The 27298-nt window shown below is 41.7% G+C and overlaps 1 long non-coding RNA gene and 1 pseudogene across 1 annotated transcript in view; both read right to left on the reverse strand.

The window, feature by feature from the left end:
• Positions 1 to 27298, reverse strand: part of LOC149500898 (uncharacterized) — a 143016-nt gene that overhangs the window by 53536 nt on the left and 62182 nt on the right. The window lies entirely within an intron of this gene.
• LOC114250424 (U1 spliceosomal RNA) lies at positions 15341 to 15466 on the reverse strand (annotated as a pseudogene).

Consider the following 27298-nt stretch of genomic DNA (forward strand, 5'->3'; position numbering starts at 1 on the left):
TAAACATCGGGTCTTTGTTCTGGGGCACTTTTGTTGTTTATTCAGAATTTTTATTCGACTCGAAATGCTCACTGGCTGTGGTATGACGTACTGCGAGACAGTTAAAATAGTTAAGCTGCTTTCAGACTACGCTTTATTATAGTGTCATATAGTATAGCAGCGTCTATTTAGCCAATAATATATTTAGTACAGTACAGTGTGAACTTGTCCATAACAATATATGGTGCGCGATATTGTTTTGCTATGAGCTATACCTTATACTATATGCTATTATATTATAGCGTAGTCTGAAAGCAGCTTTATGGTTTGAACGGTTTGTGGAATACTGGTGAAAGTTGTGGCTGGTGACAGACCTGGTCTCATTGACGTTGTGATGTAGGATGGGTTTCTATAACCACTTAATGCCAGGTAGAATGTGAGATAATCTACTAGTTTAGCGCTATTTTCATTTTCAATTTTTTTTTCCCTTCCTATGCTGATAGCCTTGAGAGGCTATTTCAGCTTACCCTAGCTTGTGTAGGTGAGCTCGCGGGGCTCAAACCGGAGAATTGCTAACACTGACCCTAGCAAGAGCAGTGCTTCGCAGAATCTACCAGCGGGTCGGAAACGCGACCCACTGGGAAGATCCGGCGAGAAACTCAGTGGGCTGTGTCTGTGGGTTAAATTTTCAATTGTGTGCGTATGTAACGCAGAGATTTTACGAACATTCGGAAACTTGTATCCAGTTACTGCAATAATAGTAATAACTGGGAACAAATCAAGCACAGTCATTCGCCCCAATTTATGATTCCCTGTGTTATGGGTATCAGAGACTAATAAACATACCCATATATTGTCTTCTCGCATTAAAACTGTATAATCTCAAAAGTTACTAATTTTACAGAAGAGTGTTTTAAAGGTTTAATAGGTTATATTTTTAATATTAATCTTAATTGCAACATTCATTTTTTATTCTTTACCATTTACATTATCTGTCTTTTAATGTAATAAAATTATGAATTAATTTTGTTAAAAGTAGTCAAAACATAGGTAAACTAAAAAAAAGAAAAATTAAATTAAGGTCTTTTGACAGTATTGACGAGAAAAATACTGGTGATACCAAATGTTTACGCATATTAACTCAATTTCGAGCATTTTTGGAAATTTACACTTTTAATGCGAAAAGGCGATATGTTTAAATATGCACATATAAATATAGGTAAGAGCAAAAAAGCCTGTTTATCACACAATGTTTGCCCGATGTGGGAATCGAACCCATTACCCTTGGCGCGACAGTCAGGGCCGTTAATTACTGCACCACCAAGTCAATCGATTAATTGTGAACAAAAACTGTTATTGTTGTTACTTTTCTAATATATACATATAATAGTATTTATGTTGTTCAATAAAGAAATGACGACATTGCGTTTCTCTGAAAAAAACAACAAGATTTTTATTTACTAACTTTCACTGTATCTTGTACAAAAACGTTTATAGCTAACAATACTCACCTGAAAAAACAACAAGAAACAACATTTAATGCCCTTTCTTCAGGTTTAATTAATTTATTTTTGCAATAATTCTTTATCACACACAAAACTTTCTTTCATAACGTTCATTTAACCGAAAAAATATTTAAAACCTAACCTCTAACCAACTGTCAACTGTCATATGACAGATTGACAGTGACATCTAATAATTAATATTCAATCTTTTTTTTTTGAGTTTATGGCCTAGACCTTTAGGCCAAGCATTCAATCATTCAGTAAGTGAAGTGATAACGCGGTAAGTTCAAATTTAAGGAAAACTACTTATACGAACGACATGAGCCCTTAATCCACATTTTACCATCGCATCTCCCGACCGTCTGGTGTAGTGGTAAGTGACATGGTCACTACACAAGGGGGTTGCGGGTTCGAATCCCGCCAAGGAAAGATATTTGTATGATAAATATAAATGTATTTTCCAGGGTTATGGATGTATATTAAATATATGTATATGTATAATAAAAATCTTACATTTATTTCCGTTATCTGGTACCTGTAACACAAGTTCTTTACGAACTTAGCACGGGACCAGTTAACGTGGCGTGATTGTTAGTAAATATTTATTTATTTATTATTATTTATTTATTATTATTATCTCCCGCCACCAGACCAAGAGTTCATCCTTACTTTCTGAAGCCGCTGCCTTCTTCCACAATGCGTTTCCAGAAGCTTTTATGCCATGTAGTACCCGCTGGCTCTGGATTGAACTCCACTCCATATTTACCCAAGCGCTATGACATGCCCTTCTTCAAGCGAGGCGGTATTTTACATAAATATTTAATTTATTCCCCTGATATCGTATATTTCAAAAACAATTCGACTTCGTATTTACAAAATATCATAAATACTTAATAATAATTCTATATTCAACGATTTAAAGTAAACAAACAAACAAAATAATCTCACAGCGTTTGATTAAAAACTTAAATTTATGCTCATCTAATTAAATACACTTTAAAATTAATCAAACCCGTTCCGCAGACGGTAAAGCTGAAAATAAAATCCTTTTTAATTAAACTCGGCATCCGATACACTGTTAATTTTAACATTCCGGTAAATTCTACCTGGTCGCTTATTAACAAACTATTATTTGATAGCGATGGAGACAGTCAATCTTAATGTTAGCTGACCACAGCTACTGTCACTGTGTTGTTGTACTGAATAAGAATAAGAATATGTATTTCCAACAAATTTACGGTATAAATACTGCTAAGCGCTGGGGTTCGGGATAAATAAAATTTCACCGAAGTATAAATTAACACTGTAACAACAATTAGAACACTTATAACACTCAACAAACACTTTAAAATTCTCAATTTACTTCTTCCGCTTCGCTTCAGGTGGTCCGTTCGCTATTTCGCTTCGAGTCGTTCCGAACTATACCGTTCCGATTACTAACTGACTGCGTGCCATCTCTGCAACGCTTTTATAGCCGATACCATATCCCTAGAATTATCGAAAATATTCCACACATTTCGAGTATTTTGTTTCCGCTATCTGACAATAGATGGCGTTGTACTTCTCTAGCGTTATAGGTACTACTAGATCCTTCGATATTCGTTCGACTATTTGGCGATAGATGGCGTTACTCTTACCGGCGTAACAATACAACTTCTCAATAACCTCTGCGCTAAGCGACTAACCTAGAAACAATAAATGTATCATACGAGCGTTTTTATCTTAATTAAATCCTCCGTATTTGTATCTGTGTGTGGGTTGTCAATTATTTCTTTAGTTATTACAAGCACAGATTGAAACTTTTGATTGTTTTATTGCATTTCATAATTCATCGCTGACTCATTACCTCAATACAGAATGGTTAGATTTTATAAACGACGAAATTTTATAATTACTCTCACTTATTGGCATCAGAAATCCTAGAAGTACTGCCAAGCCGCTACCTTTTTTTTTTTTTTTTTTTTTCGGGTAGAGGGCCGATCCTCCTAGGAGGTCCCCGCGCAAAAGGGGCGCGCGTGGTATGTGAGACTCAACGGTCTGCATGGTGTTGTGAGCAGACCGCGGGCCCAAGGATTTTAGGACCCACCCACTAAACGACTCCCCTGCACTCTTACACCCGACGTCCGATCCCCTCCGAGGTCAGAACCCGGATGAGGTAGGGGGGCTATCGCGGTCAACACTACTACCAGACGGCGCGGCTCACCCCAAGGACGCCCAGCCGACGGAGCCTTCGAGGCGAATCGAAGGCTCTGAAACGTCGGCCGTCTCGGTACGGCAGCCCGTCGGGAAGCCCAGACGGTGCCGCTGGTGTCCCGGAATACCCCGCTGGACCAGAACCAGCCTGCCGGGTCGGGACGCGATACACCGTCGACCGGTCGCTCTAATCACTCCACGGCAGCGCGCTAGAGTGCTGGTAGCGCGCCGCGCGGCCTCATCCCCTCAGGTCGCCCCTTAACCTTCACCGGGGGGAGGCCGCCACCTACAGGGGCCGGGACGTACTGGAGTATTCCCGCCTCCGGCCCCCGGCTCGACGGCGACGGATTGGTGCGGAAAGGGAAGAGCTCTCCCTCTCTCGCTCCGCCGCCTCCTTCTGCGATATGGTGGACTCGCAGAAGTCGAGCATCGCCTTCCAGGACGCGTCGCTGCCGAGCATCGTAGCCACGACGCGCGGCAGCGAGAGGTCCTCTCCAATGACCGCGACGAGGGCGGCGCGTTGCTCGTCAAATCCAGAGCAACGCGCCAATGTGTGTTCCGCTGTGTCTTCCTCGTCGCGGTCCGCGCAGTGGTGGCACTGTGCCGTCGGTTCCCTTCCGGCTATCTTATGCAAGTACCGGCCGAAACATCCGTGGCCGGTAAGCATCTGCGTCAGCCGGAAGGTGAGGCATCCGCGGTCGCGGCCCACCCAGTCCGCGAGAACCGGGCGGACCGCCTCGACGGTACGGAGGCCGGCCGACGGGTCCGCCAAGCGGCGAGACCACGCCTCCAGCACGGGCCAAGCCGCTACCTACTGCTGCAGACTTTCTTCAACTTTTTTTTTTGTTTTTTAACGCTGGGGAATCCATTTACGGATACCCGGTCGAGAGGGGTAATAGACCGGGTTATGTCGGACTCCGGCGCCTCCAGAGAAGAAGAGGGAGAAGAGGAAGACCAAAGTCCTCCTCTTCTTCCAATTCCTACCGGGAGACTACGCCTTGAGAAAGGCACGCGAGGCGCTGCGCGGCGTCTACCACGCAGGATCCGCCCCGCAAAACCGACTACCGACTAAACCCCATCGAGCTCCACCACTCCGACTCCACGAAACCTACGGTACCGCACAATGCGCGCCGCAGGCTCGCTGTCGCCGGTACCCGTTCTGACAATAGGACGGGATCCAATCCCTGGGAAGATCCCGCAGGACGTCGTCTCGGGAGACACCGTGAGTGGCGCATAGGAGCCACCTTGCGCCGCCTCACCACGGAACCGACAGCAGAGCACCGGGCGCCCCCACACCCACTACCCAACAGTCCCTACGGGAGATTAACGGGAGCATTGTGCCCGCGTCGCCCACCCTGCCTTCTTCGCTGAGGAGCCGAAGAGGGATTCCACTCCCTTTCGCGCTCCTCAGCCTCGTGGAACGCCATGACCAGGTCGCAAAATCTGGCCATGACCTCCCACGAACTCTCGTCCTCTAGCATGCAGGCAATGACAGCCCGCAAGGAGAGGTCCCTCCCCAGCACCGCGATGAGATCTCGCCGCGGGTGCTCCCAACGCGGGCACGCTTCGAGTGCGTGCTGAGCGTCATCATCCGGATGCCCGCACTGGTGACAACCCGGATGTGGCTCTCTCCTGCAAACCCTCCACAGGTACCTCCCGAAGCAGCCATGCCCCGAGAGGACCTGCGTAAGGCGGAAGGAGAGCACGCCGTGTCGCCAAGACTTTCTTCAACCTCCAAGCGTCTTTTGTAGACATGTCGCAGTGTACTTACAAATAAAGCTAATAAAAGTGCGTTAATAATGAAAATTCCGTGGAATGCGGCCCAGGCGATTACGGGAACTCATATAATTTTCATGATAACATAATTTTTATCAAACAATGGTTTCTTCATCGGGGAATTTGGTCGTGAGAACATCTTCGATCAATTAAATCATTTTTTTTTATAGAACTGGTGCTATAAAAAAACCTCTCTTGTGAGTCTGCGCGGGTGGGTACCACCACTTTGCCTATTTCTGTCGTGAAGCAGTAATGCGTTTCGGCTTGAAGGGTGGTGCAGCCGTTGTAACTATACTTGAGATCTTAGAACTTATATCTCAAGGTGGGTGGCGCATTTACGTTGTGAATGTCTATGGGCTCCAGTAACCACTTAACACCAGGTTGTGGCCTGTGAGCTCGTCTACCCATCTAAGCATTATAAAAAAAAAACAAAATGATAGCGATCAAGTTTATGAATTAGGCAGGTTCTGTGTAAAATGACTGAAAGTGGAAATACGAATGAAAGCTGAACTATGCTTTGACGCACAAAAGGCTATCGGATGCCCACATTTTTGCAATCCGAAGCTCACTCGAAATATATCGCGTTTGAACAATACAAAATGAATTTGAAATTCGAAAAGCTTTGGATAAACTTTGGGTGTTATATTCAAAACAGATCGTAAATAATTAGTGTGTGTTTTCAAAAGCAAAAAGTGTCATAGCTTTTAACGATTTTAACGCAAAAGAAACGCTTTGTACTAATAGCTCTAGATTAGCAGACGAGCCAACGGTCCATCTGGTGTTAAATGGTTACCAGCATCTAAGAAACAGCCCCTATATATTAATATATAAGCCTCAATTGTATTGTATTCAAGATGAATGAATGAAAATATTAATAGGATGATGCTATTAATATTTTCTTCGCTTTTCACGTTGTTTTTAAATATACAAATATATAAACTTATATATAGTTTTTAATATATAAATGGATTGAGATCACGAAAACTGTACATAAAATGAATAAATATTAAAATGACAATAAAAACGGAAAGTTTTTATTTTTTATTTTTTATTTATTGCCCTTGTATGTAGACGAGCATACGGCCTACCTGATAGTGAGTAGTGGTTACCGTCGCCCATGGACTTCAGCAATGCCAAAAGTTTAACTGTAATTTAATTACAATGCTATTAGCTTAACATCAGGTGCCTAGATACGTCATCTCACCGTCATTCTCGATTAAATAAATACACTCGAAGTTCCGATATACCATGGCAACGGTGGCAATTAAATTATTTAATTTCTAGTACCTACTATTACAAAGAACTTCTGTCGACTCGTCGGTCTATTAACATGTTAATGACAGACCTATCGTTAAGGTTAACTATGAACTTCACTCTAATGTGACATTTCAATAAATATTTAAACATAGCTGGGAACATATCACACAGGGTCTCTCGGCCCCAGTTCTTTTTTTTATTTTATTTATTGCTTAGATGGGTGTACGAGCTCACAGCCCACCTGGTGTTAAGTAGTTACCGGAGCCCATAGACATCTACGACGTTAATGCGCCACCCACCTTGAGATATAAGTTCTAAGGTCTCAAGTATAGTTACAAGGGCTGCTCCACCCTTCGAACCGAAAGGCATCATTGCTTCACGGTAGAAAAATTGGTACCCGCCTAGGATTCGAACACCGGTGCATCGCTCAACACGAATGCACCGGCGTCTTATCCTTTAGGACACGACGACTTCAGATCAGGATTCCCTTTGTTATGGGTACCAGAGGCTGACACATACCTATATACGTTTAAACACACGTATAGATAATTAGATAATAAACACCCAAACATGCAAGTAAGCCTGTATCACACGAATGTTTGCCTGATGTGGGCATCGAACCCACGACCCTCGGAACAGTCACTAATTACTGCATTAACGAGTCAATCAATAAATACTTATATTCATTCAAGTGGTTACCCACCAAATTATTGTTTTCTTTATATTAGATACAAATATTTCTAATGGTATAACATTTTCGTAAACATATTAAAACCCGATGAAAATACATCATCATCATCATCAGCCTTTATCTGCCCACTGCTGGACATAGGCCTTCCCCAATTCCTTCCACATAATGCGGTCCTCCGCCTTCCGCATCCAACGACTTCCCGGCGTGCGCACTAAGTCGTCGGTCCACCTAGTTGGAGGAAATGAAAATACAGATAAAATTAAAATTAATACTCTCTCTTTCTCTCTTCGATCGGGTCCTCACTGCTGAGGATCGTGACTCCGTCCGATTTCGTCAACCAACTGTCTCCATCGATCCCGCCCTGCAGCCCGGTGGAGTGCGTCGCTAATAGGTATCCCCAGTTCCTCCGCTATTTGGTCCGACCATCGTTTGGGACCTCTACCCCTAGGCCTTTTTCCCTCTATTTTACCGGTCACCACAAGGCGTTCCAAATTGCTGGTATCCCTACGTGCAACATGACCAAAATACCGCAATATTAATACAGTGAACCCAATACTTAGCTTTGTATTTTCCAACTAACATATATAATTATGCACTGAATATAAATTTTATTACAAGAGAGGAAGGATATTAGCGATGCCAAAACGCAATCTACAGATATCGTAAAACATCCAAACATTTTATTTGTTCCTTTAAAAAACACAAGACGTTCAATATCGTGTTTCCAGTTCTTAAGCACTTCCATTATCTAATTCGAATGTCTTCTTTAAGGGTATGGCCATTAATCCAGCCAAAACTCATGCTACAAAAAAGTTGGAGTCGCAGTGCAAGCGTATTTAATGAAAAAATATCACTCAAACTTCGCGTCTAGTGTTAAGCAAATTTAATTCGGCCGCAACCTCTTGGTCTAATTCTTTTAGAGGTTTCTTCTTTCTGATTCTTCTTGGTCTAATCTTGGGCTTCTTGGTAATCTTGGTCTTCTTATTGGTCTAATTCTTTTAATGGATACTCTTTTGGGAGGCTTAAACGACAAAAGGAAAGACCTTCCACCAAGCGGGTGATATTTGCTCGGTAGACTGACGGTCCGAATGTTGTTGTTCGGAACTTGTATATATGCGCTTTATCTTGAAATGTCGTTAGCGAGATTCAGGTATCTGTCAATTATCTTGTGTTGTATGATGGCTACCCGCCACACTCTCATGCAAATAATTCGATTCTGTAACTAAATAGCAAAAACTAGTCGCCCGCAAACGCACCCCGTCTTAGCACCGCCCATAAAATAAATCACTCGAGTTTATGGCCCAACTATATCGCCATTAAAATATGGTGAAACGTTTAACGTTCGTTGTTAGAGTAAAAACGAAAAACGGTCATTTTTATAGTTTTAATGCATTAAAAGCTTTCATTGCGGATCATGAACTGGCACGGCATACCTACGTGGCTAGCGGAATGCTTTCGCGGCGACAAATTCGCGTTGTGCTGATCTTGGCGTGATTTTTGTACGAGTAACCTTAGGGCGATCGACGTGACAATTAGTTTTTCGACGAAAAAACGGAATGCGAATCGAGGGGTTACATTCTATTTGATTTAAACGACATTTATCTTTGAAATTAAAAGTCCGTTTCATTTGGTAGCTGGTGGTAGGACCTCTTGTGAGTCCACACGGGTAGGTACCACCGCCCCACCTATTTTTGCCGTGAAGCAGTAAAGCGTATCGGTTTGTAGGGTGGGGTAGCCGTTATAACTATACTGAAACCTTAGAACTCATATCTCAAGGTGGGTGGCGCATTTACGTTGTAGATGTCTTGGGCTCTAGTATCAATTTAACACCAGGTGGGCTGTGTGGTCGTCCTATATAACTATATAAATAATAATAAAAAATGGTACTAGTATCCACAATTCAATGTTTTTAATTGAACTTCAATTAAGTTTACCCCATTCAAATAGGTGAAGAAGTTTTTCGTTATGATATTTTTCTCCAAATTTTAAATTTTAAATGATTCTCATGCAAAGTTGCAAAATTGCTGCTTAAACCACCTATCCTTTCAACGCTCGATATAATCTTATTAAGCAGATTCATGAGACAGAATTCGGAAAATGAAGACGGCTTTGCTTCACAAAGATTATAAATTATCTGTGCGCAACACTATCCACTTATTAGCTGTTCCTACAACATTCTCACTTACATTTATATCTAATATCTATATCGGTACTAACTGACCTATTTCTGTCACGGAGTATTCATATATATCAAGTATGTTAGCCATACCTACTATTGATACTGCCATTCCATGACTCAAAATAAAATACAGCAATTTACTTCCATAACCACTGAACAAAAGTAGTGGCTCGTCGACCCCTCATTTACGCACTAAATAAACTTTGATAAATAAACTGTTTTTATTTATTTATTGGATAATTAGGTGGACGAACTCATAGCCCACCCAATTTTAAGCGGTTACCGGAGCCCATAGACATCTATAACGCAAATACCGCCACCCACCTTGAGATATGAGTTCTAAGGTCTCAGTATAGTTACAACGGCTGCCCCGCCCTTAAAACAAAAACGCATACTGCTTCACGGCAGAAATAGGCAGAGTGTTGGTACCTACCCGTGCGGACTCACAAGTCGTTCTACCATCAGTAATAAGCACCAACAAATAGCCCGTCCCTATGAATTTAAATCGAATGTTTATATTTAATATCTATTCCCGCACGAAAACAGAAGCGAGCTAATGCTATATGTGATCCGCGCGACACGGCATGTGGGTTATCGGCGAACATGATTAATAGTTGTAAACGTCAAAAACACTCGTTAAATGGCACACAGGTCACTGTGCAGCTGTTACTCATACGAATAGACAATTCGACACATAATTAGATAAACAAAATTATTATTTATGTCGGATATAACGATAGAAGACGTTTTGTTTCATTTTAGGAACACTATACAAAAAAAATCAGATCTCAGTTGAAAAAGAAATGTAAATGAGAGATTTTTTTTTTTTCTTAGGTGTGTTGACGAGCTCACAGCCCACCTGATGTTAAGTGGTTACTGGAGCCCATAGACATCTACAACGTAAATGCGCCACACACCTTGAGATATAGTTCTAAGGTCTCAGTATAGTCACAACGGCTGCCCCACCCTTCAATCCGAAACGCATTACTGCTTCACGGCAGAAATAGGCGGGGCGGTGGTACCTACCCGTGCGGACTCACAAGAGGTCCTACCACCAGTAATTACGCAAATTATAATTTTGCGGGTTTGATTTTTATTGCACAATGTTATTCCTTCACCGTGGAAGTCAATCGTGAACATTTGTTGAGTACGTATTTCATTAGAAAAATTGGTACCCGCCAGCGGGATTCGAGCACCGGTGCATCGCTCGATACGAATGCACCGGACGTCTTATCCTTTAGGCCACGACGACTTCCAGAAAAATATGGTCAAAGATATGATTGTGTAAATTGAAAATTGAGATTTAAAAATATGCTTAAAAAGGTATGATTCACGAGGAGTTCTTTATCTCTACATTTATAAACGATCCCAGTAAGCGTTTTAAAAGTGACTACATTAATACATACATTTAAACATAATATATAAGTATGTTTATCAGTCTCTGGTACTATAACATAGGGAATCCTAAATTGGAGCCTAGCGATTAAAAAAAAAACTTTCTCAATTCTATGGGACCCAATAAATGTACGTTGTGGGGTTATGTACTTTTTTTTATTGCTCCGATGAGTGGACGAGCTCACAGCACACCTGGTGTTAAGTTGTTACTGGAGCCCATAGACATCTACCATGTAAATGCCGCTACCCACCTTGAGATAGGAGTTCTAAGGTCTCAGTATAGTTACAACGGCTGCCCCGCTCTTCAAAACAAACGCATTACTGCTTCACGGCAGAAATGGGCAGGGTGGTGGTACCTAACCGTGCGGACTCGCAAGATGTCCTACCACTAGTAATTACGAAAATTATAATTTTGCGGGTTTGATTTTTATTACACGATTTTATTCCTTCACCGTGGAAGTCAATCGTGAACATTTGTTAGGTACGCATTTTAGTAGAAAAATTGGTACCCGTCTGCGGGATTCGAACACCGTTGCATCGACGACTTAATTTTAGATTATATTTTATGTCTCAAAAAGGGTGGTGGTATTCATGCATTGGTCTCCATGGGCTCTAGTAACCAGCTAACTTAAGACGGGCCGTGTGGCTCCTTCACACATCCAAGCAGTTATGGAAACCACACAAGAAACAGACACCACCCGAAATACTATTTTTGGATGAGATGTTATTAAGGAAATAAGCTGTACATTTATTTATTGCCAAGTGTTTTCTCATTGTACGTGTACAGTGTATTTTACGGCCAAGATGAAACCCGGATAATGGGGTACATTGCAGTTAAATTTTAACAGCACAAACTAAAGATTGAAATCGGCTTTTTATTATATACGTGGTGCACGCACCGCGAATGGACACTGTCAATGTCAAGGATAAAGTATATTTTAATTAAAAAGTCTACAATAACATTTTTCAATGTTCAGTGCTTACAAATACTCAAAATTGAAAATGAAGTATACTTTCTGCTTATGGTGGTAATAGAAAATGCGGAGAAGTAGTTTATATTGTTCATGGACATTGGAAATATTAGGTTCTCATTAGGAAACCTTGTTTCAGCACTGAGGCGAAAAGTTTATTCAAGTGCCAATGGTGAGTGATTGTATGATTTCTCAATATCCTTTATGGATCCAATGACTCAATAGAGAAAGGACTAATAGGAAAGTACGGTAGCCTCGTTCCGAGCGATGGTAGAAACAGATGACGGAATTGCCGTAAATTCGTCTTATGCATTCATGCTTCAAAGGAATTGCTTTTTTATGTTTGAGGGATTGATGTCTGATGTCTAGTGGTCCGGAGGCCTTTCCAATTTCACCAGGACAGATGTTGCGAAGCAATTTATTTTTATTGCCTTTGTAGGCAGACGAGCATACGGCCCACCTGATGGTAAGTGATCACCGTCGCTCGTAGACGTCAGCAATGCCAGGGGCAGAGCCTAGCCGCTGCCTACCATTCCTAGACGCTGCCTTTTTTTTTAACGCTGGGGAATCCATTTACGGATACCCGGTCGAGGGGGGTAACGGACCGGATTATGTCGGACTTCGGCGCCTCCTGAGAGGAAGAAGGGGAGAAGAGAAGGTCCGAGGTCCTTCCCCTCTCCCAATTCCTTACAGGAAACTACGCCTTGAAAAAGGCACGCGAAGCACTAGCCCCGCAGAACCGACTACCGACTAAACCCCATCGAGCTCCACCACACCGACTACAGCCTACCATTGTGCGTTTTGGCTTCTAGAGCTTAAAAGTTGTTATTGGCGTAGTCATACTCATATTATTTGATAACTACGTTCCGAAGTAGCTAAAATATTCGTAAGCTATCTGAATTCATGCCGAAAAGTTAAATGCGTCAAATCCACTAAATGGTGATTGGGCAATTGAATCAAACTATCGAAAAATCGTCGATAGAAGATAGCAGATGGTGTATAAAAATAAAAACACTAAAACATTTAAACTAATAATAATAATCTTCGTATCAGGAATATTCCAGTGTTTTATCGAATATTATTAATAGGTCATCGGGCAATGAAGAACTACAGCTCTCATACAAACTAATAATGTTTTACAAAACTGACATAATTAATTAGTTTTAAAATGGTAATTAAAACTAAAACTTGCGATAAGGCGTGCGTGCGGCTTGCGATCGGTGATGGCGCTATGCAGAAGTGAATACAATTAAATATTATAAATAAAAATACTTGTTTATCCTATGGCAAATTTTACGTGCGTTAGGATCAGGGATGCCCAAAAATAGACCAAACGTACGATTTTTTTGGACGATATGTGAATCAATCAAAGTTCTGCAGCATATAAATATTTATTTGGGGGCGTATGACAATTTTAAATACTTAATTCCAGGTAATTTTGAGAGTTATAATTTATTTTGACGTTATTTAAAAAGTAAATTATTTTTTAATTTTGATAACAATTAATCTTCTGTATTCGATGTACCTAATTAAGAGCGGGTAATAGCGAATGGAGTTACGTTTGTTATATTTCAAAGTTCACATTTCTTGAAGTATAAAACCAACCAAGGATTCCTGTGCTTTTTAGCACCAGAATCCTTGGATAACTTAACTTTTTAGTTCAAGAATCACCAGTAATATGCGTCAAATCGACTGGAGGTCCCGATACATTATGGCAAGGGTTTGCAATAATTAGATACACTGTTACCATTTATTTTCTTCGGACGCAAATTATCATAACAGATAGAGCTAATAAATATCTTATTTAATGATTTCATGACTACGAATCACAACTAATCACAGATGAATCGGATGGAAACCGCCTTTCCTCCAACTCGTGCGTGCGAACTCAATCGGCTCAATCGACATTGTCATCCCAGGTAATATTGACAGCCATAGACAAGCAACCCACATTATCATTGACGTTTTATAAGTTTAACAATTGACCGGATGAATTTCCTCCCATACTTATTACTCTGGATAAGTAAAAAAATAAGCACGTACTTTTTTTTATTATAGTTTACCCTATTGCTGGTCTTATCTTACTTCCAGCCTCCTTTCCTATGGAACGTGAAAGGTTTTCTTTTTAAACGAGAAATAAGAGGGACGCTGAAGGTCCCTCAAATTCCGTTCCTAGTTCCTTCAATCCCTCTAGTCATATTCAACGGCACCACATTGATTGTTTTAATTGGGACGAAAGGTAAAGGAATCGGTTCCAGATCATTTAGGCCCGCAGAGCTAATCATTATCGGACTATAGATTTAATTTATATTACTGACTTCATCAGCGATACCACCATCCACGTTATCTGTCAACAGAGGAGAAATACGATAGCGTCGTATTGCGCAGTTACAGATAAACTACGACTTAAACTTTGTGTTAAATTTATAAAAATGAATTCGTATTATCCGATACCTACATGTGATGCATGTTTGTATGTTTATCTGTTCGTAATCGATGCAGGAGGTCCGTGATGCCAAAAGTCAAATTAGCGCTAAGGTATTTTCAAATCTCTTTGGAACGGGGCTGGAAGGAGGATTTTTTTTTTATTCCTTAGATGGGTGGACGAGCTTACAGCCCACTGTTAAGTGGTTACTGGAGCCCATATAAATCTACAACATAAATGCGCCACCCAGCTTGAGATATAAGTTCTAAGGTCTCAACTATAGTTACAACGGCTGCCCCACCCTTCAAATCGAAACGTATTACTGCATCATGACAGAAATAGGCAAGGTGGTGGTACCTACCCGCGCGGACTCACGAGAGGTCCAACCGCCAGTAATCTGTCATTACTGATCTGTCATCACCTAGTCTGAATAGTATTACTTTTTATTTATTATGTTATATAGAATAGTAGGTCACACGACCCTAAGACCAATCATCATCATGTCGATGTCCCAGCGCTATCCATTATTTCCGAGTTCTCTTTCCCCGAGCTTCAGACGCTTAGGGGAAAAAAGACAGTTCGATTTGGTTAAGTGAACTTATGCACTACATGCCAGCCCAAAAGTGGGGCTATGATGGTCATTTGGTGGTGCAACCTTCCGTCTGGTAAATAAACGCGTCATAAGAAGATACAGCGCTCAAACTCAAATATTCAACAAACTACCTCCAAGAGCACAGAGCTATGTATCATTCGAAGAATCCTCATAAAATAGTTGAACGTATCATAAATACTCGGACGCTGAATATATCGGACCGTATTACGAAAATTATGAACTACATTCCACGGACAACATTCTTGGGTGAATCAACTATGGCTGCATTTGGGGTACCGCAACAATATTGTAACTATGACATAAAAAGGCTGTACTGTCCCATCTAAAAAAAAATAAGTGTAGTGTCGTGGGACACCGGATAGGAACGAAGTTCCTTACTATAAAATAATCGCAAGGGTCAACCACTCCGCAGTGCAATGGAGCAGTCTCGCCCTGGGGAAACCGCCTGCATGATCACGGTATCCCCTACTCCAGGTAAGTATGATTGGGCAAGAGAAATACGAGAACGTCTATCAACTGTGTAACATCTCGTCACCGCGATTCAGGAATTGTTGAATTTACGTGCAGCGAGATCTGTTGGTAACACACTAAATAGAAAAAATCTTACGTCACGGACGTTTTTTCCCGGTTAGGGTACCCCTCCGCATCGTCCCATAAGGAACTTCGTTCCAAAAATATTGTTGTGAAGGTTTATATTTTTTTCTCTGACGTGGTGTATAAGTTTTCGGTCTGAATTATATCATGCCGTTTATTTTTTAGTAATAAAATATTAGGTTCGATATTTGTAGTATAACTTTGAGTCCTAAGACCTAAGAAGAAATGGATGGATTGCGTGAAAGATGATATATGTAAGAGGGGAGTGAGCGACGAAATGGTAAATAATATAGAGGTATGGAAGGAGAAAGCATATTACGTCGACCCCAGTTGACTGGGAGAAGGGCAGGAGAATTATGATGATTTGTAGTATAAGTATGTGGTAATGGAACTTAGTCCATTAAAACATACGGAACCACTCAAACTGTTGTGAATAAGCATTGAATATTTTTACAGTCATTCAAGAAAAATGTCGTGCATATCCTTTGACAGACACCGTGGCGATCCCGATCCACTATTTTACTCAAATGGTAATAATGATCAAGGAAGTTCACGAGGTGAATAAGGCATTTGAAACTTAATTAGTTCGTGATTGCATATTCTAATAATTAACAGCTGTAGTGTGGTTAATCAGAAGCTAGTGATTCTGATTAATTAATTTTACTAATGAAAAAACAGCCAAATGTTCTAAAAGGAACTATCAAATGCATTATTTGTAATGTGTCTTTCGGCTGTAAAATTCGCCTGGCGATATTTATAAGGCTCGTACATCCTCTTAATATCAGAAGGGCTGCGAGCTCGTCATATTAGCAAAATCATGCTCATCTAATCCTGAGACAAAGGCAAAATTACTTAAACGCAACCCATCTGTCTTCACTACGCAAATATTCCGGGTTTAAACATTTGTTGGCTTGAGGGTAGATATTATCTTGTTGAACACCAAGCCTTAAGCGAATGTGTGAGAGTCAAAATTAAATCGACACCATCCAATACTTCAACTACTTTAAACGGCCCTTTAAACTTCGTATCTAATTTCGTTTGATTATGCTCTTCGTATTAATGTGTGGACGAGCTCACAGCCCACCTTGTGTTAAGTGGTTACCATAGACATCCACAGCGTAAACGCACCACACACCTTGAGATAGAAGTTCTAAGCTCTCAGTATAGTTACAACCGCTGCCCCACCCTTCAAACCGAAATACACCACTGCTTCACAGCAGAAATAGGCAGGGTGATGGTACCCGTGCGGTCGATGGCACTTATACGGAGCACCCGTCTGGTGCCACGTCCTTACCCACGAGAACGTCGCCGCGCTGCGACGCCGGCAGCGCGCGATCGCAGTCAGAGTTATTCAATGATACCTCACAGTCTCCTACGAGGCGGCGCGCCCTAGCGCAAGTGCAGCCGGAGCGCGGGGGCTCCAATATCGGCAGTCCGTGCTGGAGGCGTGGTCTCGTCGTTTGGCGGACCCGTCGGCCGGCCTCCGTACCGTCGAGGCGATCTGTCCGGTTCTCGCGGACTGGGTGGGCCGCGACCGCGGAAGTCTCACCTCCATCTACCTGTGCAGACTCACAAGACATTTTACCACCATGCAAACTTCTTACCGCAACAAATCTTACCAGCCACCACGCAAACTACAATTTTACGGGTTCCACCTCTCTTACACTATGTTACTCCCACACTGAGGAAGCCAACCGCGAACACATGTCAAGCACGCACAAGCACGCACTTCACCGGAAAAACCTGCATCCGCCAGCGGAACCCGAAAACTGCCGCATCGCCAGACACGAACGCACCGGACGTCTTATCTTACAGGTCACGACGACTTCAGATGTGTCAATTTTTCTTCCCCACGGAAACTTGCTTGCTTGTTTGCTTGCTTGCTGGAGCCCGAAGTCATCGAACGTGTAGTGTTATTGGTATTGAATCGAGTAGATTCTAAAATTTCGGCGACAATTCACAGTCTCATGTCCTGGTTTACTGTACTAGTGCCATGTAACTCTAGCAGTAGTCATTGGCTTAAAAACGATTCGTGTCGGAACTACCCACTCGTCATGACAGATCCATTATTGCGATCGAAGTTTCACTTGAGATTTTCACTTGCCTTAATTTCTTGCAATAGCTTGTTACGTGTTGTATTTCCGTTAGTAAATGCCATGTGATGAAGTCGACAGTCAAACTGGGCAACATGAGCCAGAACGTAAGATGTGACGATTTCTTCGTGGCTCAGATCTTCCATCGAGGTAACAGAGACGTTATTACACGACTTACGTATGCTGCATTCACGCTCTTGTAGCGTACCACTACTAGTATTCTGATCTGCATCATGTTTTTTTTGCTGTACTTCGAACATGTTCAAACACGTCACGCCAGTGAGAGTAGAGTCCTGATCTCACTTCTGATGTTGGCTTGAGGGTAGATATTATCTTGTTGAACACCAAGTAAAACGAAGTCACCTTTGGTTTCTGATTTAATCAACAATATGTTAACTTGACAATTCACTTTAACACTTGTCCAACTTTAACCAGTACGTACAACAGTCACTGAATCACACAACGTAACAACGATATAGTAAGTGCACCGGGCAAACGCAGTCGAACGAATGTTCATTTCAAGGCACGTTCCGCCTTTTTATACTAGCCGGCGCAGCTGGCTTATGAGTCACTTCTGTTGCAGCTGTTGTTTACGAGTGGCACGACACGGCCGGCGCACCTGGCTTGTGTGAGTCACTCCTATTGCACGTGCTATATAACATAAATATCGTTAACGCCGTCACGGCCATACTGACGTGCGCTCGTCCTCGTGCGCGCATTCTTATGGTATGTCTGTGAACAACAAACGTGTTCGTTAATCCTGACATTAACGGATGCAACTTAAAACGTGGTCTATGATATTAACAATCTAGTACGGTTCGGTTCGCATAATTCTTCAGAAAATCCTATACTGGCTATAAATAACCTTCAGACTGCTTACATACCTGGGCCAGTTCATTTAAAACTCTTCAGGTATGTAAGTATGTCCCTTTTAACTTAGACCGGAATTGTTATCCCTTCAGTTTTTCGAACTGGACCGGATAATGCTAGACCGAATCGCAATCCCTGTAGCTAATTGTTGTGGCTAATCTGGATGAAAATCCCTATAGCCAAGCCATTGGACCGGACAGACCCTTCAATGACTTCACACCTTTTTTTTTTTTTTTTCTCTTTTTTTTTTTTTTTTTTTGCTAGTCCGGATTAACATCTCTCTAGCCACATACAATTCTCTTTTTTTTCTTTTTTTTTTTTTTTTAATCTGCGTGTACGGTAGCGTTTGTTAAAACATTTCTTAAACCAGAACATTTATACGGAATTTCTTCAGAAATAGTGCGAGACCGACCATCGTTTTCTACATTTCCAACACCTGCACCTGAGGTGCCTGAGCTTACAGACATTGTATCACTACCCACAGACTATGTTTGCTGTATCGCTATTTGCGGACAAAAATGTCGCTTCTATTGTCAGTGATAGAGTCGTCATCATTAAGATCAGTTTCATGAACAAGATTAATTAACCCATCTGTGTACGCCGTCACGTCATCGTCACTATAATTTTCAGAAATTTCTAGTAGGCCTGACGGGCCTCGAGGTATTTCACGTAAGTTTTCATGGGGAAATTTGTACACTCTATTAGAACTATTTACATGTCTCAATTTATACCTATCGTTTTCCAAAACTGCAGTAATGTTGAAGGGACCTTTACATTTTCGGTCAACTTACGAAAACAAAATCCCCAGCGGAAAAGATTTTGACTTTAGCTTTGCCTCGACTAAAAAAAGCTTCTGTTTGTGCCCTTTTTTTTATGTTTTCGCCGGTCTTCGACCGTGCTAAATCAAGATCTAATCTAGAGGGATTATCACTCTGTTGAAACTTTAAGATATTTCAAGTGAACTACCCTGAACGGCAAACGTCTATTCTATTAGAGTAAACCCTGTTACTCGACAACGTGCACTATTAAGGGCGAGTTGAATATCCCTTAAATGCTCTTGCCATCATGATTGGTCTAAGTTACTTTCAGATCAAAGAGTGACTTGTTCATGAAACCGCTTACCATTGAATAAATTACTATGACTTTGTTTTATAAGACTACATTCTGACCCTGAATGGAACATAAAGGGGAAGCCAAAACCACTTATCTGTAACACACTGAAGCTCTGGAACACACGTTGACGTCTCTGGTTGCACCTGCCACAGCACCTGGAGCAGTGTCGTTTTTCTTCTTGTAGCGCATGGAACACCCAGAAGCTACATGACTCGCATCACCGCACACGTAACAGCTGACTTGCAGGCGAGAGCCGGGCGCCCACGGATGAGGAGGTTGTTCAGGTTTTGCTGGAATATCGAAAAAAGTTTGAGAGCAGTATCTGTCGCAACACCCTTCGGCACGATGCCCAGGTTTTCCGCAGAAATGGCAGCTTCCACGGAGAAAAACTTCGAGAGCGTTTTGGTTCTGTATCAGGATCTTCGTTTTTTCTTTTGAGGGTAAGCCACGTAATGTGTGAAATTAGACGATTTTTTGTGGTAATAACGACAGAGTTCAATTCCCGACGGATTCTTTCATCACACTGCGACAGTATTGATATAACAAATCCGGTGGCTATTTGTTCTGGCACATTAGCGTCGGGAATCTTCTTTATAAGTTGCCATAGCCGGATACCGGCTTCAGCTGGTACCTTTTTGCTTTCCATTTCAAATTTAATAACCAGGTCGAAGTGGTCTTGCATCATTAGATAATTTTGTCAGCATCTCTTTAATAGTAGGCCAGGATATCTTACCAGGCTGTATTTTTGCGAGGCAAGTAGCAGCTCGAGCCTTAAGCGAATGTGTGAGAGTCAAAATTAAATCGACACCATCCAATACTTCAACTACTTTAAACGGCCCTTTAAACTTCGTATCTAATTTCGTTTGATTATGCTCTTCGTATTAATGTGTGGACGAGCTCACAGCCCACCTTGTGTTAAGTGGTTACCATAGACATCCACAGCGTAAACGCACCACACACCTTGAGATAGAAGTTCTAAGCTCTCAGTATAGTTACAACCGCTGCCCCACCCTTCAAACCGAAATACACCACTGCTTCACAGCAGAAATAGGCAGGGTGATGGTACCCGTGCGGTCGATGGCACTTATACGGAGCACCCGTCTGGTGCCACGTCCTTACCCACGAGAACGTCGCCGCGCTGCGACGCCGGCAGCGCGCGATCGCAGTCAGAGTTATTCAATGATACCTCACAGTCTCCTACGAGGCGGCGCGCCCTAGCGCAAGTGCAGCCGGAGCGCGGGGGCTCCAATATCGGCAGTCCGTGCTGGAGGCTTGGTCTCGTCGTTTGGCGGACCCGTCGGCCGGCCTCCGTACCGTCGAGGCGATCTGTCCGGTTCTCGCGGACTGGGTGGGCCGCGACCGCGGAAGTCTCACCTCCATCTACCTGTGCAGACTCACAAGACATTTTACCACCATGCAAACTTCTTACCGCAACAAATCTTACCAGCCACCACGCAAACTACAATTTTACGGGTTCCACCTCTCTTACACTATGTTACTCCCACACTGAGGAAGCCAACCGCGAACACATGTCAAGCACGCACAAGCACGCACTTCACCGGAAAAACCTGCATCCGCCAGCGGAACCCGAAAACTGCCGCATCGCCAGACACGAACGCACCGGACGTCTTATCTTACAGGTCACGACGACTTCAGATGTGTCAATTTTTCTTCCCCACGGAAACTTGCTTGCTTGTTTGCTTGCTTGCTGGAGCCCGAAGTCATCGAACGTGTAGTGTTATTGGTATTGAATCGAGTAGATTCTAAAATTTCGGCGACAATTCACAGTCTCATGTCCTGGTTTACTGTACTAGTGCCATGTAACTCTAGCAGTAGTCATTGGCTTAAAAACGATTCGTGTCGGAACTACCCACTCGTCATGACAGATCCATTATTGCGATCGAAGTTTCACTTGAGATTTTCACTTGCCTTAATTTCTTGCAATAGCTTGTTACGTGTTGTATTTCCGTTAGTAAATGCCATGTGATGAAGTCGACAGTCAAACTGGGCAACATGAGCCAGAACGTAAGATGTGACGATTTCTTCGTGGCTCAGATCTTCCATCGAGGTAACAGAGACGTTATTACACGACTTACGTATGCTGCATTCACGCTCTTGTAGCGTACCACTACTAGTATTCTGATCTGCATCATGTTTTTTTTGCTGTACTTCGAACATGTTCAAACACGTCACGCCAGTGAGAGTAGAGTCCTGATCTCACTTCTGATGTTGGCTTGAGGGTAGATATTATCTTGTTGAACACCAAGTAAAACGAAGTCACCTTTGGTTTCTGATTTAATCAACAATATGTTAACTTGACAATTCACTTTAACACTTGTCCAACTTTAACCAGTACGTACAACAGTCACTGAATCACACAACGTAACAACGATATAGTAAGTGCACCGGGCAAACGCAGTCGAACGAATGTTCATTTCAAGGCACGTTCCGCCTTTTTATACTAGCCGGCGCAGCTGGCTTATGAGTCACTTCTGTTGCAGCTGTTGTTTACGAGTGGCACGACACGGCCGGCGCACCTGGCTTGTGTGAGTCACTCCTATTGCACGTGCTATATAACATAAATATCGTTAACGCCGTCACATTTATAATGCACTTAGTAAATAAAATAAACAAACCTATATGCGAATAATAAACACTTACGCAAATTTACATCATACACATTACCAATAATTTCCATTTGCATGGAACGAACCAACATTCTGTAAAGTAAGTACCATTACTTATATCTAAGACGATCTTGAAGTGAAATGAATCTATTGGTTCTTCTTTTATTTACCGTTCGGTAAATATGGAATGATTTCATCCTATTGATAAAAAAAACCCACTTCTGATTTTTAAGAAAAGGTCCAAACTAAATAAATAGCTAGTTGTTTTTGAGTGCAAAGGAACTTAAACATAAAAAAAAGTTCCTAATGGGACCTGGCTGCGCTCTCGAACCACAGGTGGCAATCAAAGAAAGTAATTCGCCGTATAAAAAATTACTATGGCTAAATGTAATATATTACATATATTCTTCGATGATTTGCGTGAACCTTCTATATCTTACTAGTACTGTGGCTAGCTTAAAACTTTTCCTGAAATCCAAACAACAACTGAGCCAAGATTAAAGTCAAACGGATGTGCCCACGCATAGCTTGAGGGTAAACAAACACGCAAACATTTTGTAAAGACTAATAAATATTAACATATACAAAATTCGATACGTCACATAGGGAATGGAAATAATAAACGCGAAATTAAACTATGATTATTAAACATATCCTTTTTTTTTCTCCTACCTACGCTGATAGCCTTGAGAGGCTATTTCAGCTTCTCTTTGACGTGTAGGTGAGCTCACCGGGTTCAAATCGAAGTGTTGCTAACACTGGCCCTAGCAAGAGCAGTGCTTCGCAGAATCTACCAACGGGTTGGAAACGCGACCCAGTGAGAAGATCCGGTGAGAAACTCAGTGGGCTCGGTCTATGGGTTAATTCACTCGTCGAGCCCTTCGTCGCAAGACGGGTTCGGCGAGGACGGTGACCAGTGCTTGAGGTACCTAAAAGCACCGTTTATGGATCGGGAGGATCCGTGATAATGTGTCAACTGTTTACAATTCTACGTCAACTGTTTACAATTCGGTCCATAGGATCGGAGATGTAATCTAGTGGCCACGACAAGAGGGTTTTCGTGTCATGCTACCTTCTCAAAGTGACGAGAAACCAAGGAAACACTTAAGGTACTGAAATTTGGATAGGTTAATATTCACGGCCTAACTGGAATACTCTTAGGCATCACAATATAATTGCCGCCACTTCGGCGAGGCTAACTCTGTAATTGTATTGTTGACTGACTCGGTGGTTCAGTAGTTAGCAGCCCTGATGCGCCGAGGGTGACGGGTTCGGTTCCCGCATCGGGGAAACATTCGTGTCATAAACAAGTTTTTTTACTCTTTGTCTGCGTCTCTATTATCTATATTACACATATATTAAATGTTTTTAAGTATGTATGTCTCTGGTACCAATAACACAGGGAATCTTAACTTAATGCCGGATAACCGTGCGTGATTTGTTCCAAGTTATTTATATATATTTATTGTATAAAGTTATCTCATTGAAAGTGGAACGCGGGACTTCTTCACTGCACAAAAAAGAAGGATGTGGTGTCGTCGATAGCCGCACGCCGACCGAATACGACTATTTTTGACTATTTTAATATTTTCACAATGATTTTCATAAGATAATAATTAATTGATTGAGATACTAAATTATTTTCATTAGAAGTTATAATTATTAACTTAGAATCGTGGCTTAAATATACGCCGTGCATTTGTTAACAAACTTTCGCAATGAAGAAATAACATCGTGTAATATAAAATTGAACTGGCACAATTGTTATTTTGCGTAGGTAATTAAAGGGTATATTGAACCGGCTTGGTTGGGTAATTACGCCTGCTTAGATCTGCCGCAAAGTATTCATGCCTATTATTTGAAGGGCGCTACAGCTTTTTTATTACCCTTGTAGGCAAACCAGCTTACGGCCCACCTGATGGTGACTGGTTACCGTCGCCCATGGACTTCAGCAATGCCAGGGGCAGAGACAAGCTGCTGCTTACTGTTAAGTACTCTCCACAAGCCTCGTTTGAAGAAGGACCTGTCATAGCGCTCGCGAAACACCGTGGAGGGGAGCTCATTTTAAAGCCGGGTGGTACGGGGCAAAAAATATCTCTGGAAACGTATTGTGGATGAACGCAGTGGCGCCAGGTAGTATGAATGAACTCTACTCCGGTGGCGGGCGGTGCGATGGTAAAAACAAGATGATGGAATCATCTCAAACAGTTCCTTGGAGCACTCCCCTTTTGTAAAATCTAGTTGAGGCTTTGGCATGTAGCTATGTAGGTAGCTGTTGTTGTCTATGGGCTCCTGGCAAAACATAACAGATATAAGTTTATCTGTCTATCTGTTCATAAAATAAATAAAAAATACTTTGGTTTAAGTTTGAGTACAGAGCAATAGACCGTAACGAGTAAGTGTCAGAACGTATGAAATATGTTTCCGCATGTAATTATAGGGGTCTCAGCTAATTTTTAAAGCCTTAATCCGAATTTTTGTATAGAGGATTTTCGTCGGGCAGGCCACCTGCGTTGTCAATTATAAGGCTGGGTATTCATTGACTGACCACTGCTGTTATGTTTTCCTAGTGATCGCTTGATTGTCGAAATTCTTATTACTGGTGGTAGGACCTCTTGTGAGTCCGCGCGGTTAGGTACCACCGCCCTGCCTATTTCTGCCGTTAAGCAGTAATGCGTTTCGGTTTGAAGGGCGGGGCAGCCGTTGTAACCATACTGAGATCTTAAAACTTATATCTCAAGGTGGGTGGCGCATTTACGATGTAGATGTCCATGGGCTCCAGTAACCACTTAACACCAGGTGGGCTGTGATCTCGTCCACCCATCTAAGCAATGAAAAAAAATCGACCACAATTACTAACAATGGACACACAACAACATTTTTACTGGTGGTAGGACGTGTTGTGAGCGCGCACGGGTAGGTACCACCACCCTGCCTGTTTCTGCCGTGAAGCAGCAATGCGTTTCGGTTTGAAGGGTGGGGCAGCCATTGTACCACACACCACAGCATAACTTAATGATAACTTTTTTCTATCTTCCTCTTCAAGACGTGTTGTCCATATCTGATGGTGATTACCTTCAGAAGTTTCACTTACAACGTCGCTCCTTCGTCCTCTATGACAACATACAACACGTCCAATATACATATGAAAATCTCAAAAAAAAACATTATCTTCGTCAATTCCCTACGCGAATGGATAACCTTACAGCGCATTTCAATGTAAATTTTCTTTGTCCGACAGTTATTACATGTACAGATAAAGTGCGTCTCTACAACAATAAAACATTAAGTTTACAGAAATTGAAATTACACGTAAGATAATTATTATAATGTGATTTTTGCGATTTATTAAAAACTTCACCGAGAGAAAAAAAACAACATTTCGTCTTGTACTCCAATTTTTCACAAAGAATACGTACTTAAATTAAACATTTTTACTGATCTTAGTTAAGATAACGTTGAGATTAAACTAAAACCTTAATTTATTTAATCAGATAAGAAAAAAAAATCTTTCCCCAATGAAAAATTTTTAAGAACAAGAATGTGTTGTTTTTTTTTTGGGGAAATTTAATTTTAATTTTGTACGTGTTATATATTTCTTGTGGTATCCGTGGTATCCGTAACAGATTACATTAACGGTGAACTTCGGACAAGTTTAAATTTTCAATGTGTAGAACATTGTCCGGTCATCAATATCAAAATGATCTTAAAGCAATCCCAATTGATTAATGATTATTCAATTACCATTAATGTTCTTAAATATTAAAATTTAAGATAAATAAAATATGTAGTGATTCTTAAATGTATTATTAGAGATTATTAAGAACGCTTAACAATAAATATACCTGAAAAAAAAACTGAAAACAAACCATGCAGGGTCATCCAGCCTCAAATTAAGATTCCTTGTGTTATAGACACCATAGGCTGACATACATCTAGATATCTAGATAAGGAACAAACAAAACTGTTCATCACACGAATGTTTGTCCGATGCGGGAATCAAACCCACGACCCTCTGTCCAATAGTCAGGGTCACTAACTGTCGCTCCGCTGATTTAACCAAAAATTTATTACTATTTCGTAATTACAGGTGTCCGCACGTATTGTGAGCCCTCTCGGGAATGTACCGTTTTTCTGGCTATTTCTATCACAAAGTTGTCGTTCCGGTTCCAATGATGAAACATACATTATAAAATTGAAGTTTGACTTCATGTCTCGCGGTGGGTTACGGCATATACACATGGAGGCGGAGTTATTATTATGTGTATATGCCCTCAACATAACAGACCTTGAGCTTTTGTTTTTGGTATTGAAGGATTACTGGTAGCGCGGAGGCGTTTCCAGTTTGACCAGGACCAGGTGGGCTAGCAAAGGCTCAGCCAAGAGGGATGGGATTAGCTAACAGCTACCCGAGCGCCTCCGAAGGACATCTAACAACTCAAGAGTACCTAGCTGCTTCGCGAATGTACTACCGGATCGGAATCGCGACCCGCTGAGAAGATTCGGCGGTGGCGCGTATTGTGAGCCCGCCCGGGAATGTACCGTTTTTCTGGCTATTTCTATCACCAAGCCGTAGCTCCGGTTTCGAAGATGAAACAGGCGTTACGTTACGTTATACAATTGAAGTTTGACTTCGGTAAGTGACGGTATATACACATGCAGGCAGAGTTGTTGCCTACGTGCCCTCAGGATAACGTTCCTTGAGCTCGCCTACCGAAAATATTTAGAATAAGGAGTCTTCTAATATTTAAATTACACCCGTAACTATGCGTGAGTCTTCCCCCGTCGAATTCAGTAAAAATTAAATCAACAAAATTTTAGGAATTACGATTTACATTAAAACTAAATGGTAAATTGTATAATAACGAATATAATAAAAATAATAGGTAATGCGAACCGTACGTAACCGAGCGTATGTACATTTTACGTAAAATAGTTTCGGCAACGCTCGCAAAATTTTAATTAAACAGCGCCCGAACTATTCGGGATATTCCGGGGCAAATATTTATTTTATACG

The sequence above is a fragment of the Bombyx mandarina genome, chromosome 19, assembly GCF_030267445.1.
Source record: "Bombyx mandarina strain Sakado chromosome 19, ASM3026744v2".
In the NCBI taxonomy this organism is placed as follows: Eukaryota; Metazoa; Arthropoda; class Insecta; order Lepidoptera; family Bombycidae; genus Bombyx; species Bombyx mandarina.